Source organism: Nicotiana attenuata, chromosome 2 (assembly GCF_001879085.1).
Source record: "Nicotiana attenuata strain UT chromosome 2, NIATTr2, whole genome shotgun sequence".
Taxonomy (NCBI): domain Eukaryota; kingdom Viridiplantae; phylum Streptophyta; class Magnoliopsida; order Solanales; family Solanaceae; genus Nicotiana; species Nicotiana attenuata.
This window is the reverse complement of record NC_031990.1, coordinates 17,148,904-17,169,029: the sequence shown is the minus strand read 5'-3', so window position 1 is coordinate 17,169,029 and position 20,126 is coordinate 17,148,904. Positions and strand designations below refer to the sequence as shown.

Genomic DNA, 20,126 nt, shown 5'->3' with positions numbered 1-20,126 from the left:
TTTAACAATCACCACATCATCAAATAAACGAACCATATAAGCTTTCACATAATTTCCATAACTTAGTTTGGGGCACTTGATATTGTTCATCATCATTCATAATACCACCGCTTTCTTGGACGGAGTCCGATCACGACCCGATCGGCTAGGTTGCCTCATTTGAGACATGTACCTCAATCATAATCTCATTCTCAATTTCCGGAGTTCAATATCGGCACCATACCACCATGTGTGCAGCATGGTGTCCGACCACGGCCCGATCGGCTAGGCCGCCTTACCTAGGCGTTGTTCCTTTCTCATTAATCATCTCATTTCAATCTTTATTTCACTTATATCAACTCAGAGGCACTTGGGGCCTCAATTATCACATCATACTTGGCACTTGGCCAAATTTCATAACTCAATCTCTTCTTTCCCATATTTCATATCATTTCCACATATTTCACATCAATATCAATCTCAACAACAAGCTACTCAATTCAAGATGTCAAGTACACATGAGAAATTCAAGTTGTAAGCATAGAGAGGAATCCTCATGATTCGGCAAATTAATCACAATTTAAACTTGATTTGAAATCTAGGCCATTTAGCATATACTTCACATTCTTCAATCTCAATTTATTGTCTAAGCATTTCAATACATGATTCATATTCCTTGCACCTTTCAAGATATCAAAAATAGCACATTGATCATATTGGAATTCATCTTTCACAAATATAGGGTCACAACACCAATTCATGTAAAGTATCAATCAAAGCAAGAATCCAAAGTTCAGTCTTACCACATTTACACAAGAATCGATAGAGCTCAATTTCTAAAAGATGGGGTTTTAGCCATACATACCTTGTTTACGCTTTCCTTAAGTTACTACAACGTTCCGGAAATTCTAGCTATCCCAATCTACTTTGAGACATAACAAAATTGAACACAAATTAGGAAGGTATTCATGGTTTCAGCTCATTTGAGCATTTATCAAATACTAGTTGAGCATCTTGATTTCAAATCTCTTTTACAACGTTTCCTTCATTCAACCCAAATTTTTACTTATTTGTGTTCAAAAATCTTCCCGTAAACCTAATTTGTACAGCATGTACATATAATACTAATACGCCCAAGAATCATACCTCAATAACCCATCTTATACCCCAAACTCGAAATTAAAGTCTAGGGTATAGAATCTTACCTCTTAGATGAAGAACATATGATTGGGTTCTTTGATTCTTGAAGAATTGAGTAAGATTTGGATGATTATAAAGCTAGGCCTCTACATTCTCTCTCTATATTCTCTCATCTCTCTCTAAAATCAGTAAGAAATGGCCCCAAAATGAACCCCAAAGCCTATATATTGAAATGGGGTCGGGTTATAAAAATTAGAAAATTAACCCTCCGATGTCGGGTCTGCTATAGCTGAACGGACCGCAAAACGAGAATGCTGGCCGCATAATGCACCGCAAAATCAGCGCCCAAAACTGGGCTACTCTTGCCCAGTATGCGACCGAAATGCGACCGCAAAGTCAGAAATGCGACAGGTTTTACGGTCGCAGATTTGACACAGGATCGCATTTTCCAGCCTTTGGTAATTTGATCATAACTTTGCGTAGGAATGTCCAAATGACGAACGGTTTGAAGCGTTGGAAACTAGACTCGAAGACCTTTCATTTTATAGGTTATTCATCACATAAAACCGTACACATATTTAGATATGATTGTTCAATGTATGGACTAGTACAAGCTCATTTGGAATTTTAGCCTATTATGAACTTTTCCAATTTTTCTTAGATTATGCCTTTCCTTGGACCCCAAATTACTACCATAAGACTTATACACATATTTACCAAATCCAATTGATGTACACCATGTTAATAGCATATAAAAATATTATAATAAGCCTACGTGGCACCACGAGATCCCAAGTTACTTAGCGAAATTTTCCGGGGCCTTACAATGGGCCACTTGTAAAGTGTCCCATATCTCCTTAGCAGTTGTACAGCTTTGGATCCTACTGTACTCATCTGGGCCTAGTCCACACACCAGCCATTTCTTGGCCTTAGCATTTTTCTCCCACTTTCTCAGATCTTCAGCAGTACAGTAAGCTCTTGTCTTTGGCACATCAACTCCTTCAGCATTCTTCTTTGTGGTTGCTAGGGGACCATCAGTGACTATGTCCCAAAGTTCATAGTCTTCTCCTATGATGTGATCTCTCATCCTGTTCTTCCACCAAGAATAGTACTGACCATTGAAAAGTGGAGGTCTAGCAGTGGATTGCCCTTCCCAGTTCCCAGGTGGTGCAGTCAAATTGATCAACGATAACCTGCTATGATACCAATTGATGTTCTAAACGTCAATACCACACAAGAGGGGGGGGGGGGGTGATTTGTGTGGCACCCAATTTTCGCTCTAGAAGAACCTGGTTCTTCTTGGTTTACTTTCTACTACTGTTTGCGGAATTAAAAGTACATAAAATAAAGAACACAGAGATTTTTACGTGGAAAACACCTGGCTCAAAAGGTGAAAAAACCACGACCTACTACTCAGTAGGATTTTCCCAAATTTCCACTAAAATCACTGAGTCAAAAATAGCATTTACAAAACTCTTTGTAAACCTAAGGATTAACTCTAATCCCGTTGTGGCAACTAGCCTCTAACTGCTGCGACAACTTCAAGTTAACTCTAACTTGAATACTTAAAATACCTATTACAATTGCTTCTATGAAAGCTGGAAAGGTACAACTTTAAACCACCTACTACAATTGAACTAGAATAAGAATAAACACAATAGAATTGGTTCTTCTATCTTGTCCAAGTAGCTTCAGGAATGCACAGTTGAATTTCACATAAATTACTTGCAAAATTGCCTCGCTCTTTTGCTCTCAATTTAGTTTTACTTCTGCATTTGTGCAACACCTGTAAATGAGAACAAGCATTGTTATTTAATGAGTTAGTAATCAAAGTTTGATTGAGACTCAATTGCTGATCCTTTGTCGAATTTGAGTCCTACAACAATACAAACTCCAACCCTTATCCTTGATCCGTATTAAGTTCTCTTCATATTAGGAGACTTCATCTCCTCATCCTTTATGCAACCTTTTCGATCAATTCAGAAGATATTGCTGCTTGATCCTTGAGACTTATCTTCTTCACGTGCATCTCACATGTATAAGTAGATAATCACTGTGTCTCACATGATGAACCTGGTCCATGACTGAGTTCATTTGTCAATCTTTAAAACATCATGACTGAGTTCATTTGTCAGTCTTCAAAACTTCATCTGAACTTGGGCCAGCATGGGGACATGCCTCAACTCAAAAAGGATGTAGCTGAGCTGAACTCAAAGCTGAATAAGATGCAGAACCTGGAGTTTGATTTGACCTCCTTTCTTCCGGAGGAAGGGGAGCAGGGAAATGGTACCTCCCACATTCCAAGCCTTGACCATGATTTCACAAACCTCATGTCAGCTGAGGTGGCCCATGGTACCGAGGTCTCACAAGCTCCGGGCTCTGTTGCACACACCAATGATCCTTCAGCTGAGGAATCCAGAGAGTCTGATGAGGAAACTGATGAAGAGGAAACTGATGAGGAGGGGATACTTGTGGAGGATAATGAACAGTATAGAGGCAAACAACTTGCTGTTTCTATAGATACACTGGGTGAGGAGGAAGCAAATATGCAGACAACCACACTCCCTTGCAGATATGGCCGCCAAAGCCTCTCCCATGATCACACAACCATCATTGGGTGAGGCTAGCAGCTCCCAGGTCCAAGACCCAGCTTCGCAACTGGCAGAGCTTCCTATTTTAGTCTCAGGCACCACTACACAGTCAGAGGTTCCACCCACTGCCTCCACAGTGTCAGCCTTCGACCCCACGGCCGCCTCAGATGTTCTAGCCCCTCCAAGCGCCTTGTGCACCCCAGGAAGCCCCTAAACTTTGCTCTTACTTTCTCAATACATTGGGGACAATGCATGCTCTTCGGTTGGGGGTGGGATAGTCAACTATTTGCAACTTGTATATAAACTCTTAACCTTAATAACCTTAATAGTGTAGATTTGTATATAGTAATGAATTCTCCTTGTTTTTCTTCACCGCTTGTTTTCCAAGAGTGTAATAGTAGAACCATTGTGGTAGCACAAAACGTTTTGACTTGTTTGATGTTTTTGTTCTAGCTTCAAGCATGTAATAAGTTTTTGTTGAATAAATTGCACCCTTCAAATTTTATAAATAAACGGTTAGTCATTCTTGTGAAATCGAGGCTCGCTCTTTGACTTTGTGCTTACTTAGAATCCCAAATGTCATCTGATGAAGCTTAGAGTTGCCTTGTATTCACTTGAGGGCAAAATTATGCCGAGTCGAACAGTTCATGCGTTGTGAGTGGGTGAGAATTTATTTAAATAATGCATGTGCTCAACTTGTAATGTCTAGAACTTGTCCAGTTGGTTTCTCAATTCAATTCTCAGGTTGATGACTGGGTGTTAGAATGATCTTAGACTCTCTTTGTGATTGCTAACTAATTTTTAACCAAATTGACCTCCCTGGTACATTTATTATCCTAGTTCCCCCTGTTGAGCCTTCAACCTTTTATTTGGTTACTACATTACATTCTAGCAAGCTTATGTATTTTCCTCTTTCGGACCCGTCTCTCCTTGAACGATTATGAATGAGGCTAAAAGCCTATGTTGGGGGTTTTAGTGTTAACTGAAAATCGGTAAGGTTGTACATTGTGTGTAGAAGAAAATACCTCAAAGATGTGTATATGAAGATATTCAAGCTCCAAAAGAAAAATAAAAGAAAAACATCTGTAAGAAAAATGTGTGTGGAGTCTGTGAAATCTGAACAAATACATTGAGGTGCTTGTATGTCGGTAACTAGAGGTCAATAAGGGCTATGTGGTAAAGAAGCAAAGTTTATGTAGAGTTCAAGGAGGGTACATCCACTATGTTCCCAAATATTCGTCCAACCCATCCCAAAGCCTACACTACTACCCTTGAAAAGTCCTTGGTCGTCTACAACCAATTATTCCTGAGATAGCAATGAATTAAAATAACATATGGACTGATACTTGTAGCATTTAGCATTCTTTCTGAGTGCAAGAGCGTTTGATTGTATCCTATGTACATACTTGTTGAGTTAGGGATTTTCTTTGATGTGAGCACGCATGAATTGCAAGATTTAGCAGAAGCTAGGTTTCTTGAAGTAGGATACAAGTGCATACCTAGCTATGGGTAGCACTCTGTCATTGCTCTTGAGGCTCGAAGTTTACAAATTGATTATTCGAATTACTAAATTATCTTTATCTTCGAATAAGGGTGAATAAAAGAAGTTACATGCTTGTTACCTAACATTCAGCACCATCCATAGTCACTGCTACTTCGTGATCTGTCGAAAATAGATTAGTATGTGATAGGATGACTTTGTTTTATAAATAGAATAACTAGGATTTTGTGGGACATCTTGTCTGAAAAAGAGGCTACACTTAGAGCATTGAATACACTATTATTTTGGAAGCTTTTGAAGAGAGAATCTTGTCATCTTTGTAAGCTTTATGACTTTATTTATTTCTTTTTTTATTGATTCTAGTATGAGTAGCTAGTTTTAAATACTAAGGTTGTGGACCCTAGATGGGTGTAATGTTAATGGGTGTTTACCATAGAATACACACACACACACACACACACACACACACACACACACACACACATATATATATATATATAATGGTTGGTTGGATGGTATCTATTAATTTTTCATGCTTCATTTATTGTTGATGGTTGCAAACATTGACTAAATCCATTTTACTCTATCTTTGCTTGGAAAAGTGGGTTAGGGCTTGGTATAATTGAATAGCAAAAACTCAAGGCTTTAAACCTTTTCAATAGAATTGCTTCGGAATAAGTAGGTTCTATTTGGAATACATTGGTTGTTCTTACTTATAACTATTTTATATTTGGGAAAATCATAAAGAGAGAACACTACCTAATTATTGGGAAATATTGGGTAGTCATTTAAGAACCATTTGCATATTAAAAGACCATCCATTAGAAATATATCATATTAACAACGACAGTATTACATTCCATTAATGGGGACACAACCCTGGTTTCCTTAATTAAATTAATTACATTCTCATGACAAAATAGTTTTTTTGATAATTCACAATTACAACACTCTCTACTAACGGAGTAAGATTACGACTTAAGTCAAGTTTCACACTATTCAAGTAACCTTTTCACACGTATTCCCTGTGGGATTCGACCCCAACCTAGTTGGGTTATTATATTTGACATCGACCACCTTACACCATTTATTTAGGTGTAATTTGAGCATATCAAACCTCGTCACTACTCCATCGAAGTTGGTCTTAATACTTACTGGATACTGACTATGGTGTAATCATACTACGCTTCTGCATATTTTTGTGTAGATCCAGCTACCTCCGAGGTGCTGGTCACTAGAAATTTGAGCTGAGTTGAGGAGACTTCAAGGTATACCTGTTATTCTGCTCGCAGGCCTCGGAGTCACCTTCTATTGTTTCTTGTTACTATTTATTGTATTTCCAAACAGTGTTGTATTTTAAGATTTCTAGTGTACTCTCAGTAGAGCTTATGACTCCGTATTATTGGGTTTTGGGATTGTGCATGTTGTGTTACCATATTGTCTATGTTTTACGCCAATTACTCACTTTTATTTAATATTAAGTTGTTACATTCTTTGTTGGAGAAAGTGAAGTTGATAAAGGATTGGCTTCGTACAGCGCAGTCCAAGTAGAAGAGTTATACGGATAGGAGGGCTGGTGATGTGTCATTCATGGTGGGTGAGAGGGTTCTGCTTAGAGTTTTACTCATGAAGGGTGTGATGATATTGGGGAAGAAGGGAAAGTTGAGCCCTCGGTGTATTGGTCTTTTTGAGATCCTTGTGAGAATTGGTGAAGTGGCCTACAGACTTGCTTTTCCACCCAGTTTTTCGGGAGTTCACCCGGTGTTCCATGTTTCCATACTCCAAAAGTATTATGGTGATCCGTCACATGTGTTAGATTCCAGCTCAGTGGAATTGGACAAGGATTTGACCTATGTTGATGAACTTGTGGCTATTTTGGACAAGCAAGTTCAGAAATTAAGGTCAAAGAACATTGCTTCAGTGAAGGTTCAATGGGCCGAGCATGATATGCCGAGCTGTTACCCTAATCTTTTTGGACGTTTGGAAGTCTATTGCCTATTTTTGGATGATCAAAATTGATTTGGAGGCTACTAGTAGGCCTAATGTGAATATGTGTTCAACATTGGATCAGATTTGTTACTCAGCACATATATTGTTTAGGGGTGTGGCAAATGTTAAGTTTCATCTTATTTGTGTTCTAATATGTTCCATGTGCTACTCTTCTATGGTACGTTGGGTTGTGAGACTGTACTATTTTCACACTTGATGCGGTTCCGTTAGGGTCTTTTGAAAAATTCGAGCAAGATGGTTCTTGGGGCGTTGAATGAGTTATTGCGCCTTGGATGTGGTCTTCCTGTCTGCGGTATGTTGTGCAATCCGTTTCTTCATGGTTATGGTTATACTCTTGCAATGTTTGTTGTTGGTACACAAGTGTTTTTGATTGTGAGCATTACGGCTCGATGGGTATTCTATGTGAATCGGTATGTTGGATTGGGATACGTGATGCAACAGAGTGATAATAGAATATGATCATTTGTGCTTATTTCGTGCGTCCTGTTTCTCCCCTATGAGATGGATTCATAACATTGCACTTTGTGGTGGTACCTAATAAGCTTTTGGGATGGTTCTTTCATTTGGTTCTCCTTCCATAATTGGTTACATTCGAATTGTTTCTTGTTTGGTGCACAGATCGCGTTGTATGTGAGTCTTGGCGGTATTGATGTGGCATATCAGTCGAGCAATTGTACTAGATGAGATGAGATTACCGGACCTAGAATTAGTACTATTGGGCTTTATTAAGGTAAGTTGGAAGAATAATGTATTAGCCAGCTTAGAATTGGCTATGGTTCTTGGCGACACGGGAAAGCTCCACAACTTGTTGATATGATGGAGGTTTATGAGTTTCTACCTGTTTTTTTCATCCTTGGCAGTGTACGAAAGATCAGAACAAGGTTTTCATTTGAGATCAGGTATGATGTCGGTACCAACTTTAGTAATAAGCATCTATTATGGTCGGAATATATTACTATGAGTACGTGGGTTATGTGGTATATCATACGATTATATCTTGGGTCATGGTTATGGCTCGATACAACTTGATTTGACTTATACCGTGTATAGATACGAGAATCAAGTTTTATAATGAATTCCACATGTTGGAAATTGGGTTCTAGGGGTTGTGAACTAAAGTTGAAGTAAGGATTTTCAGTTAGGTTGTGTTGTTAGACTTATATGGATTGGGGTAACATGGAATCACCCATGGGTATGTGTATGGTGAGTTTGTACAGTGATTTGATTACTTCGGAACGACTCTTGGCACGTTCGAGGACGAACGTATATTTAAGTAGGAGAGAATGTAACGACCCGACCGGTCGTTTTTAGAATTTGCATTTCGTTTGGAAGTTTGAGCTCTTGAATAGCTTCATATGATGTATTATGACTTGTGTGTATGGACGGTATTGGTTTTTGAGCGGTTCGGTATTTGATATGGAAGAATGATTCTCAAATTAGAAGCTTTACGATCAAAGGGTTGACCAAGTTTGACTTTTATGTATTTGACCTCAGATCGGAGTTTTGATGGTTACAATAGATTTGTACGGTGATTTTGGACTTAGGCTTGTTCTCGGAATTAAATTCGGAGGTCCCTAGGTTGATTTGGATCTAGTCGCCGAAAGTTAACAATTTGAAGGTTTAAAAATTTCCTAAGTTTGACCATAGGTTGACTTTACAACTATCGGGTTTGGATTTTGGTCTTGTGACTTGGAATAGGTGTGAATCGGGGGCAAACGCCTACGAAAAGATCGCTTGAATTTAAGAAAAGGTCGCTTTGGATTTATCCACGATTTGTTTGTTTAATTTATTCCTTATCCCTAAAATCCTATTTCTTAATTCTAATTCAGTTTAAATCCACCCAAAACAGGATTTTTAAAAAATAGGATTTATTTATTTTCTATTTAAATATGTCATATATATAATGTCATTTTTTTCCCTTCCTTGAAAGGGTAAGACACAGGTACTTGGTTCGCTCTATTTCTTTATCTCCCCATGAAGCGTATGTTTGTAACAATAGTCATTTGGAACTTGTCTGTAAATTTAGGTTTCATTCCGAGTTGGTTTGTTAAAAATCAGATGCTTGGTTGTGATTTTTAGCGATTCTTGACTTTCGTTGTGAATTCTATGTGATTTGGTGTCCGATTCATGGTTCCAGATGTTATTTTGGTGTTTTGAGCGTGCGAGCGAGTTTTTATGATGTTTTTATACTTGTGTGGATATTTGATGTGGAGCCCCCGGGGCTCGCGTGAGTTTGCGACGTATTTCAGATTGGTTTGGACTTGTTTCAGGTTGCTGGCGTGCTATTAGTGCAGTTATCGCAATTGCGAGCACCTATTCGCAATTTTAAATAGGTCAAGGGGTCTCAGGTGATCACGTCCAACTATGCCTTATAAAAAGGACTAAGCGGTCGTTACAAATATAATCTGGTCTAAGAGTCCGGAGTCGAATCTCACAGAGAACTAAGGCTTAGCTACAACTGTTCAATATTGCTAAGAAATACAAGTTCAGATAATTTTCTAGCTATAAATATTATAATATTTATTTCTAACTAATTAGCTAACAAATACTAGAAAGCAGTAAAATTTTCAAGTAACGAGGATAAAGTTGGAGACAAGATAAAGGAGGCCTTGAGCTATGATTTCTCCAATTGTCGGAATCCTTCTCGCTATGCCTCCTATAATTTCACGTAAGTATTTTCTACCGATTGCAAGTACTTCGGGTGTCGTATTCTCTTCCGAGCAACTACCACAATTTACTAGACGCATTCTTCCAAACTACGCTAGCTGGTACTAATTCACCTTTCACTAAGATCGCACAAAGGTTTCGTTATTCCTAATCCCGCCTTTAAACCCTCGGTATTGATTCCTCACCTACGTTAGGGGTGATGTTGTTTAACAACTACCTGAATATGTACCCTTTTCCAAGCAATACATAATAAATAGGCACAGTCAAATGAGAGCTCTTCAATCAACTGAAATAAGCACGTAGTTGAACAAGCAGATATATCTAACGGCTTAATTATATAAAAACGTAAGAAGAAGTTATCCTACAAAATATTTTATCTAAATCCTAGATAACAAATTAACTATTCATAATAGTAAGCAAAAACTATAGTACTAGAATTCATAACCAATAATGGAAATCGAGGAAGAAAGAGGGAAAAATATGAAGTTGAATCATTCTCCTTCTTGCTCCTAGCATGTGCTTGCCTCCCCAAAGTCTTCTCTCCTTCCAAAGTAGTGTCTGCCCCTCAAAAGCACGTTTAAAGATGTATTTGTAGCAACTAGGGTTTGTATGGGGCGAATTTCCCTTCTTCTATTTCGGATTGGAGAAGCTGGTTTCTTTTGCTCCGATCCCGGTCTGGCAAAATGAACCTCGCATCACTGTCCGGGATTTTTCTAGTTTCTTCTGCTCTGGTCCTGATCTGCTGAAGTGAACCTCGCTTTGCTGTCCGAGACTTTTCTCTTCAGCTCTTTTTTCACCAATTTTTGTCTTATTTGATCCTTTTATGCATAAGTTTGTTCCTACACATAAGAAGCACGTAATGAGCATATTTTCACTTCAAAAGCGGTGTGAACTCCCGCAACTCAGATAAGAAATAACGCACAAACACACTCAAAACATGCACTTTTCATCCTTTATCAGCACCCCACACTTAAACTCTTGCTCGTCCTCGAGCAACTTAAAATTAAGCGCATAGGCAAGAAATACCTTTCAAAACATACTCAAGCATCACACCAATGACAATGGTTTATACCAACACTTAGAACCCAGCATATGCACTCTTCATACATTTCCTGAAGTTTTAAACTCATGCCAATATTATTTATAATATTCACGTGATTCTTTCTGACCTCCTCGCCTCAAAACTTGACTCCAATGCATTGTACACTATGAATTGCTCCTTGTGCCAACTCAAAAATCAAGGTGTCTACCAATGCTACATGTGCCCTCACCAACAAACCAACGAGAAAGTAGTCCACACACTCAATATAAGTTCAAGTATATTTTAAGGACTCTCAAATCCGAAGAATTTTCTCACTCTCACAAAGAAATTCTTATGCCACCGAAATTCATACCATAGGTTTGCCCGTAGTGTAAGTCTCTACGAATTTAAGCTCGCAATGTCTAGGATCAAGTAGGACTTTATAGGTTGTAATGTAGGTTAAGGGACGAGTAGGATATATTTGAGAAAATAGTGACGAACCCTCCTAAACACTTTAATACACTACACTTCATGTTTAAGAACCTTCTTGTCATGGCAAATTCGTTCTCTTGCCATGGAAACATTTAGGCCCTTCTTCATTACACATATAGATACTTACTAGCCCAGACAAAGATATGGGGGTGTTATTCATTTTTTTTAATATTTTTTTCACTTTCCTTAATTTGGTATTTTCAGCTAGTATCTTTTTTTTTATACACAACTGCACCTTTCCTACCTTTCTATGGTTCCACTCAAAAGCTACCCAATCTCTTTCTTTACTCTTCTAGCTACTTAAGTGCTTTCAGAGATAAAGGTTCAACAAGATTTGATTAAGAACAAAGGGGTTCAACTTCTAGTGTGGTTTCCAAAGAAAAGGTCTATAGGCTCAAAAGGGGTGACTACAGATAATATTAGCACTGGTAGGCAAATACACTAAATGGCCAATCAAAGAAAGGCTATATAACTTCCCAAACTTACAAAATTTAATCATTTCGCTTTGGCTCGCACGGCGGGGAAGTTCTAGACTAGCAAGGATGGCACAGAGTACACTAAAATCTCACCTCACACAATGCACATGACTCGCTAAGGACGACTCGGATCCGACTCTCAAGTTAAAGCAACTAGCACAATCATCATAAAATTTAAACACACGAGAATTAATCACAAGAGCCGAAAGATGAGCTTCGGTATCAAAATAAAGTCACATATATTCTCAAGGCATATAATCACAAGAATCACGCAAAATGTACTCAATGCAAATGCTCTAGCTCTAAGCCTCGATATAAAAAGAACAATAGCCATAAGAAAAACCAAGGAGGATTATTTCTACCTAATTATTTTATTTCTTTTTATTTTTCAACACAAATAAAATAAGACAACTAAAATAGCATAGAAAATCACTCAAACAGTCTATTCACCCCACAGTTAAAATTGTGCATCATCCCAAATGTACACACATAAATACAAGAGGGTAAAAGAAACTCCATGGTATACCAAAGGCCGAAGCATTAGCAGCTCATGCGGTACTTAGACTTATCCCAGACTTGGTTCTTTGTGCATGCACCCCACACTTAGTTCTAACTGTCCCAGACTTGGTTCTTTGTGCATGCACCCCACACTTAGTTCTAACCGTCTAACTTGCTTTTTGCTTTCATCCAATAGTTTTTCTTCTCATTCTCCTAAAAAATAAAAAATGATACTACAAAAATAACATTAATTTTTTATTAAAAAAAAGAATTAAAAATAAAATAGAGCAGAATAGCTTAGTAGACCATTGTACTTGTTTCGGTTTGATATCCCGGTCCTCCTACTTCAGTTATTTTCATCCAGACACTGTAAGTTGATCAAAATCTATATTTTAAACCCTTTGACCATGTGTGTATCTGTCACGACCCCAAACCCGATCGTGATGGCGCCCAACAACATTGCTAGGCAAGCCAGACCACAATCGTTTCCAAATTAACCGTAAACCTCAAACCGACAATCTAAAGAGATTATAATAGTTTTAGAATAATAATCCAATATTTATAATGGAATAATACTGAGAAAAATACGAAGTCTGATAAACGCTCCCAAAGACCTGGGGTCATGAGTCTAGAGCCTCTAAAACAATCTGAATAACAATATCTGAACGAAAATGCTCAAGTCTGGAAATGTATATATAAATAAAACTGAAATAGGAAGAGTAGTCAGGTCCTGCGAACGTCAAACAGCTACCTCAACAACCCGGATAAGCTCTGGGAAACAAAGACTGCTCAGCTAAGCCTCCGGTGTACCTGAATCTGCACACAAGGTGCAGGGAGTAGGGGTGAGTACTACCGACTCAGTGAGTAATAAGCATATAAAATGTTTGAAGATAAGAAATCCACGAAATACCACAAAGCAAAGCTAACACTAACAGTCCTACACCTTACTATGAACCAACAGCAAAACAACTTCAAATATAACAGTCAAGTAAAATGTAATGATGCAATGCAATGCACATGACCGCTACGGCGCGTAGCCCGATCCATTTAACGTCGAAGGCGCTCACTGGGGGTGTGTACAGACTCCGGAGGGGCTCCTTCAGCCCAAGCGCAATATAATCATACGATTCGCTGCGGCGTGCAACCCGATCCATACTCAGTCCACAATATGCATATGAGTCACGTAACAGATTCAATTAATTTCCCAATTTCCAATTTATTAAGGAGAATATACTTTAGATAATTAACTTTAGGAAAAGTGACTTAGCATTTCATAACAGTGAAACACAGGACTGAGATCAATGATTATACCAAGCATGCTAGCACAATGACAATCATCCTCTTAGGATGCTACAGATCGGCACAAGGCCCCAAACACGGCAATGAGCCCAGATATATTCAATACAGGGTGCGTATCAGTCGCCAATATAGAAATATTCTTGTTCGGGATGGACTAAGTCTCAATCCCCAGTCATAACTAATCCTGCACCTGCCATGGGGTGCGAGTCACGCCCTACAATAGCGTCACAATGTGATAAGCCGGGGTTTCAAACCCTCAGGCCATCATATACACCAACTACTCACCTCTAACCGGCCGTAGAATGGTCCGCAATGCCTTTTCCTTTCGTATCGACCTCCTCGCGTGTCGAATCTAGTCAAAATCACAACGAATACATAAATATGGGTTAAAGAAACATAACCCAATCAAAAATACTCGAAAAGTACTAAAATTCACGAAGTTGGTAAAACCCGAACCCCGGGCCCACTTCTCGAAAAATTCCGAAAATCACACCAACAGATTCCTCGTCTCGCCACGAGTCCGTGCATATAAAGTTTACCAAAATCGGAGCTCGTTTGACCCTCCAAATTCCATTTTTACATCACAGCTTTCCAAGCCCTAGCTTGACCCGTTTTTGATGAATTTTCTACAATTTACATGTAATTTCTACCATAGATTCGAATATTTAGGCCAAGGAACTTACCTCCAAGTGATTCTCAGTCAAAACCCTCGAATTTCCTTGTTCAAAGCTCTTAAGAACGTCAACAATGGAGGAAAAATATGAAAGGGTCGCGGATGAAATATTATTTTAAAACCCTTCTGTCGCCCAGCGATTTTCGCTTCTGCGGTCCCGCTTTCGCTTATGCGGGACCGCTTCTGCGGCCACATTTCCGCTTAAGCGGTTTTCACTTAGAAGCCCGGACTTCACTTATGCGACGCGAAGTCCGCTTCTGCGGTTCCTTCAAAACCGCTTCTGCGGCACCTTGTCCGCTTATGCGGACCCGCTGGTGCGAGCCACCTTCCGCATCTGCGGAATTTCCCTAGCCGGCCACGACCGCTTCTGCGACCACGTAACCGCTTCTGCGGTCCATTTCCGCAGAAGCGGAAACACCAGATGACAGAAAAATCTGACCTGCAATTACACCTCAAAACTCTCGTTTAACCACCCTAATTCACCCCGAGGCCCTCGGGACCTCAACCAAATGCACATATATGTTCTATTACTTCATTCGAACTTACTCGTAACATAAAAACACTATCATAAACACCAAAATCATCGAATTACCACGGATTCAAGCCTAAGTTAAACTAAAACTTCCGAAACTTGCATTTGATCTAAAACCCGACCTAAACACCTCCGAATGATCTGAAACTTTGCACGCATATCCAAAATCACCTAACGGAGCTACTGCAACTCTCGGAATTCCATTACGACCCTCGGATCAAAATCTCACCTACCATCCGGAATTCGCCAAAATCCAACCTTAGCCAATTCAAGCCTAATTCTACACCGGACCTCCAAATTCAATTCCGATTGCGCTCCTAAGTCACAAATCATCCCCCGAAACTAGTCGAATCATCGGAAATCCATTCCGAGCCTTCTAACTCATAAGTCAACATTCGGTTGACTTTTCCAAACTAACCTTCTCATAAAGAGACTTATTGTCTCATTTCTAATCGAACTCTAACCGAATTACTTCAAATTCTCCAAACACATATAATGAAACATATAGAAGCATAAAACGGGGAAAACGGGGCGGTAACTCCCGTAACGACGGGTCGGGTCGTTACATCCTCCCCAACTTAAACAAACGCTCGTCCTCGAGCGGGTCAAGAAACATACCTGGAGTCTCAAACAAGTGAGGATATCTGCTCCGCATCTCCTGCTCGGTCTCCCAAGTGGCTTCCTCCACGTGCCGACCTCTCCACTGTACCTTCACCGAAGCTATGTCCTTAGATCTCAACTTTCGAACCTGACGACCCAAAATAGCCACCGGCTCCACATCGTAGGTCAAGTCCTCATCCAACTGGATCGTGCTAAAGTCTAATACATGAGACGGGTCCCCAACATACTTCCGGAGCATAGAAACATGGAACACCGGATGAACTCCCGACAAGCTAGGTGGCAAAGCAAGCATATAGGCCACCTCCCCAATCCACCTAAGTATCTCAAAAGGTCCAATGAACCTTGGACTCAGCTTTCCTTTCTTTCCAAACCTCATAACGCCTTTCATAGGCGAAACCTTCAACAAGACCTTCTCGCCCACCGCATAATATACATCTCGAACCTTCCGGTCCGCATAGCTCTTCTGACGCGACTGAGCTGTACGAAGTCTCTCCTGGATCACTTTTACCTTCTCTAAGGCATCCTGCACTAACTCTGTCCCCAATAATCTAGCTTCGCTGGGCTCGAACCAACCAACCGGAGATCTACACCATCTCCCATATAAGGCTTCATACGGCGCCATCTGAATGCTGGATTGATAGATGTTGTTATAAGCAAACTCTGCAAGTGAAAAGAATTCAGCCCAAGAACCTCCAAAATCAATAACACAGGCACGCAACATGTCCTCCAATATCTGGATAGTACGCTCGGACTGTCCGTCCGTCTGAGGATGAAATGTTGTGCTCAACTCTACCTGTGAACCCAACTCTCGCTGAAATGTTCTCCAGAACTGAGAAGTAAACTGGGTACCTCTATCTGATATAATAGAAACTGGGACCCCATGCAACCGCATAATCTCTCGGATGAAAATCTCTGCTAACCGCTCCGAAGAATAAGTAGTGCATACAGGAATGAAGTGTGTGGACTTGGTCAGCCTATCCACAATCACCCAAATCGAATCAAACTTCTTCGAGGTACGAGGAAGACCACTCACAAAATCCATAGTAATATTCTCCCATTTCCACTCCGGAATATCCATCCGCTGGAGTACACCGCCGGGTCTCTGGTGTTCATATTTGACTTGCTGACAATTGAGACATCGAGCCACATAATTCACAATATCCTTTTTCATCCTTCTCCACCAGTAATGCTGTCTCAAATCCTGGTACATCTTCGCGGCACCCGGATGAATCGAATACCGCGATCTGTGGGCCTCCTCTAATATCAACTCCCGGAGCCCATCCACATTGGGCACGCAAATCCGGGCACCATCATCTCCAATGGTCACATCTCTGGCATCATCATGCTGGACCCTGTCCTTCAGGACAAGCAAATGCGGGTCATCATACTGGCGCTCTCTGATGCGATCGTACAAAGAAGATCGGGAAACCATACAAGCCAACACCCGACTGGGCTCGGAAATATCTAACCTCACCATCTGATTGGCCAAAGCCTGAACATCAAGTGCAAGGGGCCTCTCCCCAACTGGAATATACGCCAAACTACCCATACTAATGGACTTCTGGCTTAAAGCAGGGATGATACAGGATGGTAATATCATAATCCTTGAGTAACTCAAGCCATCTCCGCTGCCTCAAATTAATATCCTTCTGCTTAAACAAGTGCTGAAGATTGCGATGGTCAGTATATACCTCACAAGATACGCCATATAGATAATGCCTCCAAATCTTCAAGGCATGAACGATAGCAGCCAACTCTAAGTCATGAACAGGGTAGTTCTTTTCATGGGGCTTTAACTGACGAGAAGCATACGCAATAACTCTACCCTCCTGCATCAATACACAACCGATCCCAACTCTCGAAGCATCACAATACACCGTGTAAGAACCTAAAGCTGATGGCAATACTAGCACCGGAGCTGTGGTCAAGGCCGACTTGAGCTTCTGGAAGCTCTCCTCGCATTCATCCGACCACACAAATGGAGCATTCTTCTGAGTCAACTTCGTCAAAGGCGAAGCAATAGATGAAAAGCCCTGAACGAACCTGCGGTAATAACCTGCCAAACCGAGGAAACTCCGGATCTCAGTAACTGAGGACAGTCTGGGCCAACTCTGCACCGCCTCGATCTTCTTTGGGTCAACCTGAATACCATCACTGGACACCACGTGTCCCAGAAAAGTCATTGTACTAAGCCAGAACTCACACTTAGAGAACTTCGCATAAAGCTTCTCCTCTCTCAATCTCTGTAATACCACCCTCAGGTGCTGCGGGTGCTCCTCCTGGCTACGCGAGTACACCAGAATATCATCAATAAACACGATCACAAAAAAATCCAGATACGACCGAAATACACTGTTCATCAAATGCATGAATGCGGCTGGGGCATTAGTCAGCCCGAAGGACATCACTAGAAATTCGTAGTGCCCATATCTCGTCCTGAAAGCCGTTTTCATAATGTCTGAATCCCTAATCTTCAGCTGGTGATAGCCCGATCGAAGGTCAACCTTAGAGAATACCCTTGCTCCCTGAAGCTGATCAAACAAATCCTCAATACGTGGTAGTGGGTACTTGTTCTTCACTGTCACCTTGTTCAGCTGTCTGTAATCAATGCACATTCTCATTGTGCCATCCTTCTTCTTTACAAATAACACTGGTGCACCCCAAGGTGACACACTCGGGCGAATGAACCCCTTATCTAGGAGTTCCTGAAGCTGTTCCTTCAACTCTTTTAACTCCGCTGGTGCCATACGATAGGGAGGGATAGAGATGGGCTGAGTGCCCGGCACCAGATCAATACCGAAATCAATGTCCCTGTCCGGCGGCATGCCCGGCAGGTCCGCTGGAAACACATCAGGGAAATCCCTCACAACGGGAACCGAATCAAGACTAGGAGTCTCAGCTCCAACATCTCTAACGAAAGCCAAGTACGACAAACAACCCTTCCCAACCACCCGTTGGGCTTTTAGGAAGGAAATCACCCTGTCGGGTACATAGTCAGTCACGCCTCGCCACTCGATCCTCGGAATACCCGGAATAGCCAACGTAACTGTCTTGGCATGACAGTCCAGAATAGCATGGTACGGAGATAACCAATCCATACCCAGAATCACGTCGAAATCCACCATGCCCAATAATAACAAGTCAACTCGGGTCTCCATACCCCCAATAGTAACAAGACAGGATCGATATACGTGATCCACAATAACAGTATCACCCACCGGGGTAGATACATGCACAGGCAAGGCAAGACAACCATGGGTCGTACCCAAATGATGAGCAAAATATGAAGATACATAGGAGTAGGTAGATCCGGGATCAAATAAGACAGAGGCATCCCTGTGGCACACTGAGATAATACCTGTGATGACTGCATCTGATGCGCTGGCATCTCTCCTATCTGGAAGAGCATAGAATCGAGCCTGACCACCGCCAGAACGGTCCTCACCCCTGGGGTGACCTCTGGCTACCTGACCTCCACTCCTAGCTGACTGAGTGCGTGGTGAAGAAACAGGAGCAGAAGATGAGGGCTGATCCCTCTGCTGAGACTGTCTACTACGAAATCAGGGACACTGTCTCCTCATATGACCTAACTCACCGCACTCGTAGCAACGACCTGGAGCTGGAGAAGGGGACTGATGGGAACCCCTCGCTGCAGATGAACCCTGGTCTGAAGAAGCAGGAGCAGAGCTCTGGGCTAGGAGGGCACTCAGTGCAGGCTGGCTCTGCTGATGACCCTGATGACCACGGCCTGACGAAGCCCCACTGGACTCTGAACGACCTGACTGAGGAGGTCTGAAGGAACGACCTCTGCTGCGCTGGAACTGGCCCCTAGACGGAGCACCACTAAAACTACCTGAACCTCGAGGCCTCTTAGCCTCCCTCTCCTCACGCTCCCGATGACGATCTGTCTCAATCTGACGAGCCGCATCAACTACCTCCTCAAATGTAACTGTTGTAGCCCTTTCTCTAGTCATCAATATGCGGATCGGATAGTTGAGGCCATCCACAAACCTTCTGATCCTCTCGCGATCTGTCGGGATCATCCACGTAGCATGCCGAGCTAGCTGTGTAAACCTCAACTCATACTGAGTCACTGTCATATCTCCCTGAGTCAACCACTCGAACTGACGACGCAGCTCTTCCCTGTGAGACTGGGGTACATATTTCTCCAAGAATACCGTAGAGAACTGCTGCCACGTGAGGGGCGCTGCTCCAATAGGCCTACGCCTCTCGAACTCCTCCCACCAATTAAATGCAGGCCCTGTGAACTGGAAGGTAGTAAAAGCCACTCCACTAGACTCCAGAATACCCGCAGTACGAAGCATACGCTGGCACTTATCTAGAAAACCCTGGGCATCCTCGCCCTCAACACCACTGAATGTCGGGGGCTGAAGCCTACCGAACCTCTCCAACCGACGCTGCTCGTCATCCGGCATAGCTGGAACCACATGAGCTGGAGCTGGTGCGACTGGCGCAACTGGAACAACTGCTGCAACTGGTGCAGCTGGCTGAACTGGCTGAGCTGGAGCTACCCCAGGTGTCTGTAAGCCCTGAACAACCTGCTCGGGTGTGCGAGCATCGGGGGTCTGATGACCACCCCCGGTCTGAGAAGTAGCCGCCGCTGTA

The 20,126-nt window shown here is 41.6% G+C and overlaps 1 pseudogene; it reads right to left on the bottom strand.

The window, feature by feature from the left end:
• Window positions 15,511-19,873, bottom strand: LOC109216937 (annotated as a pseudogene).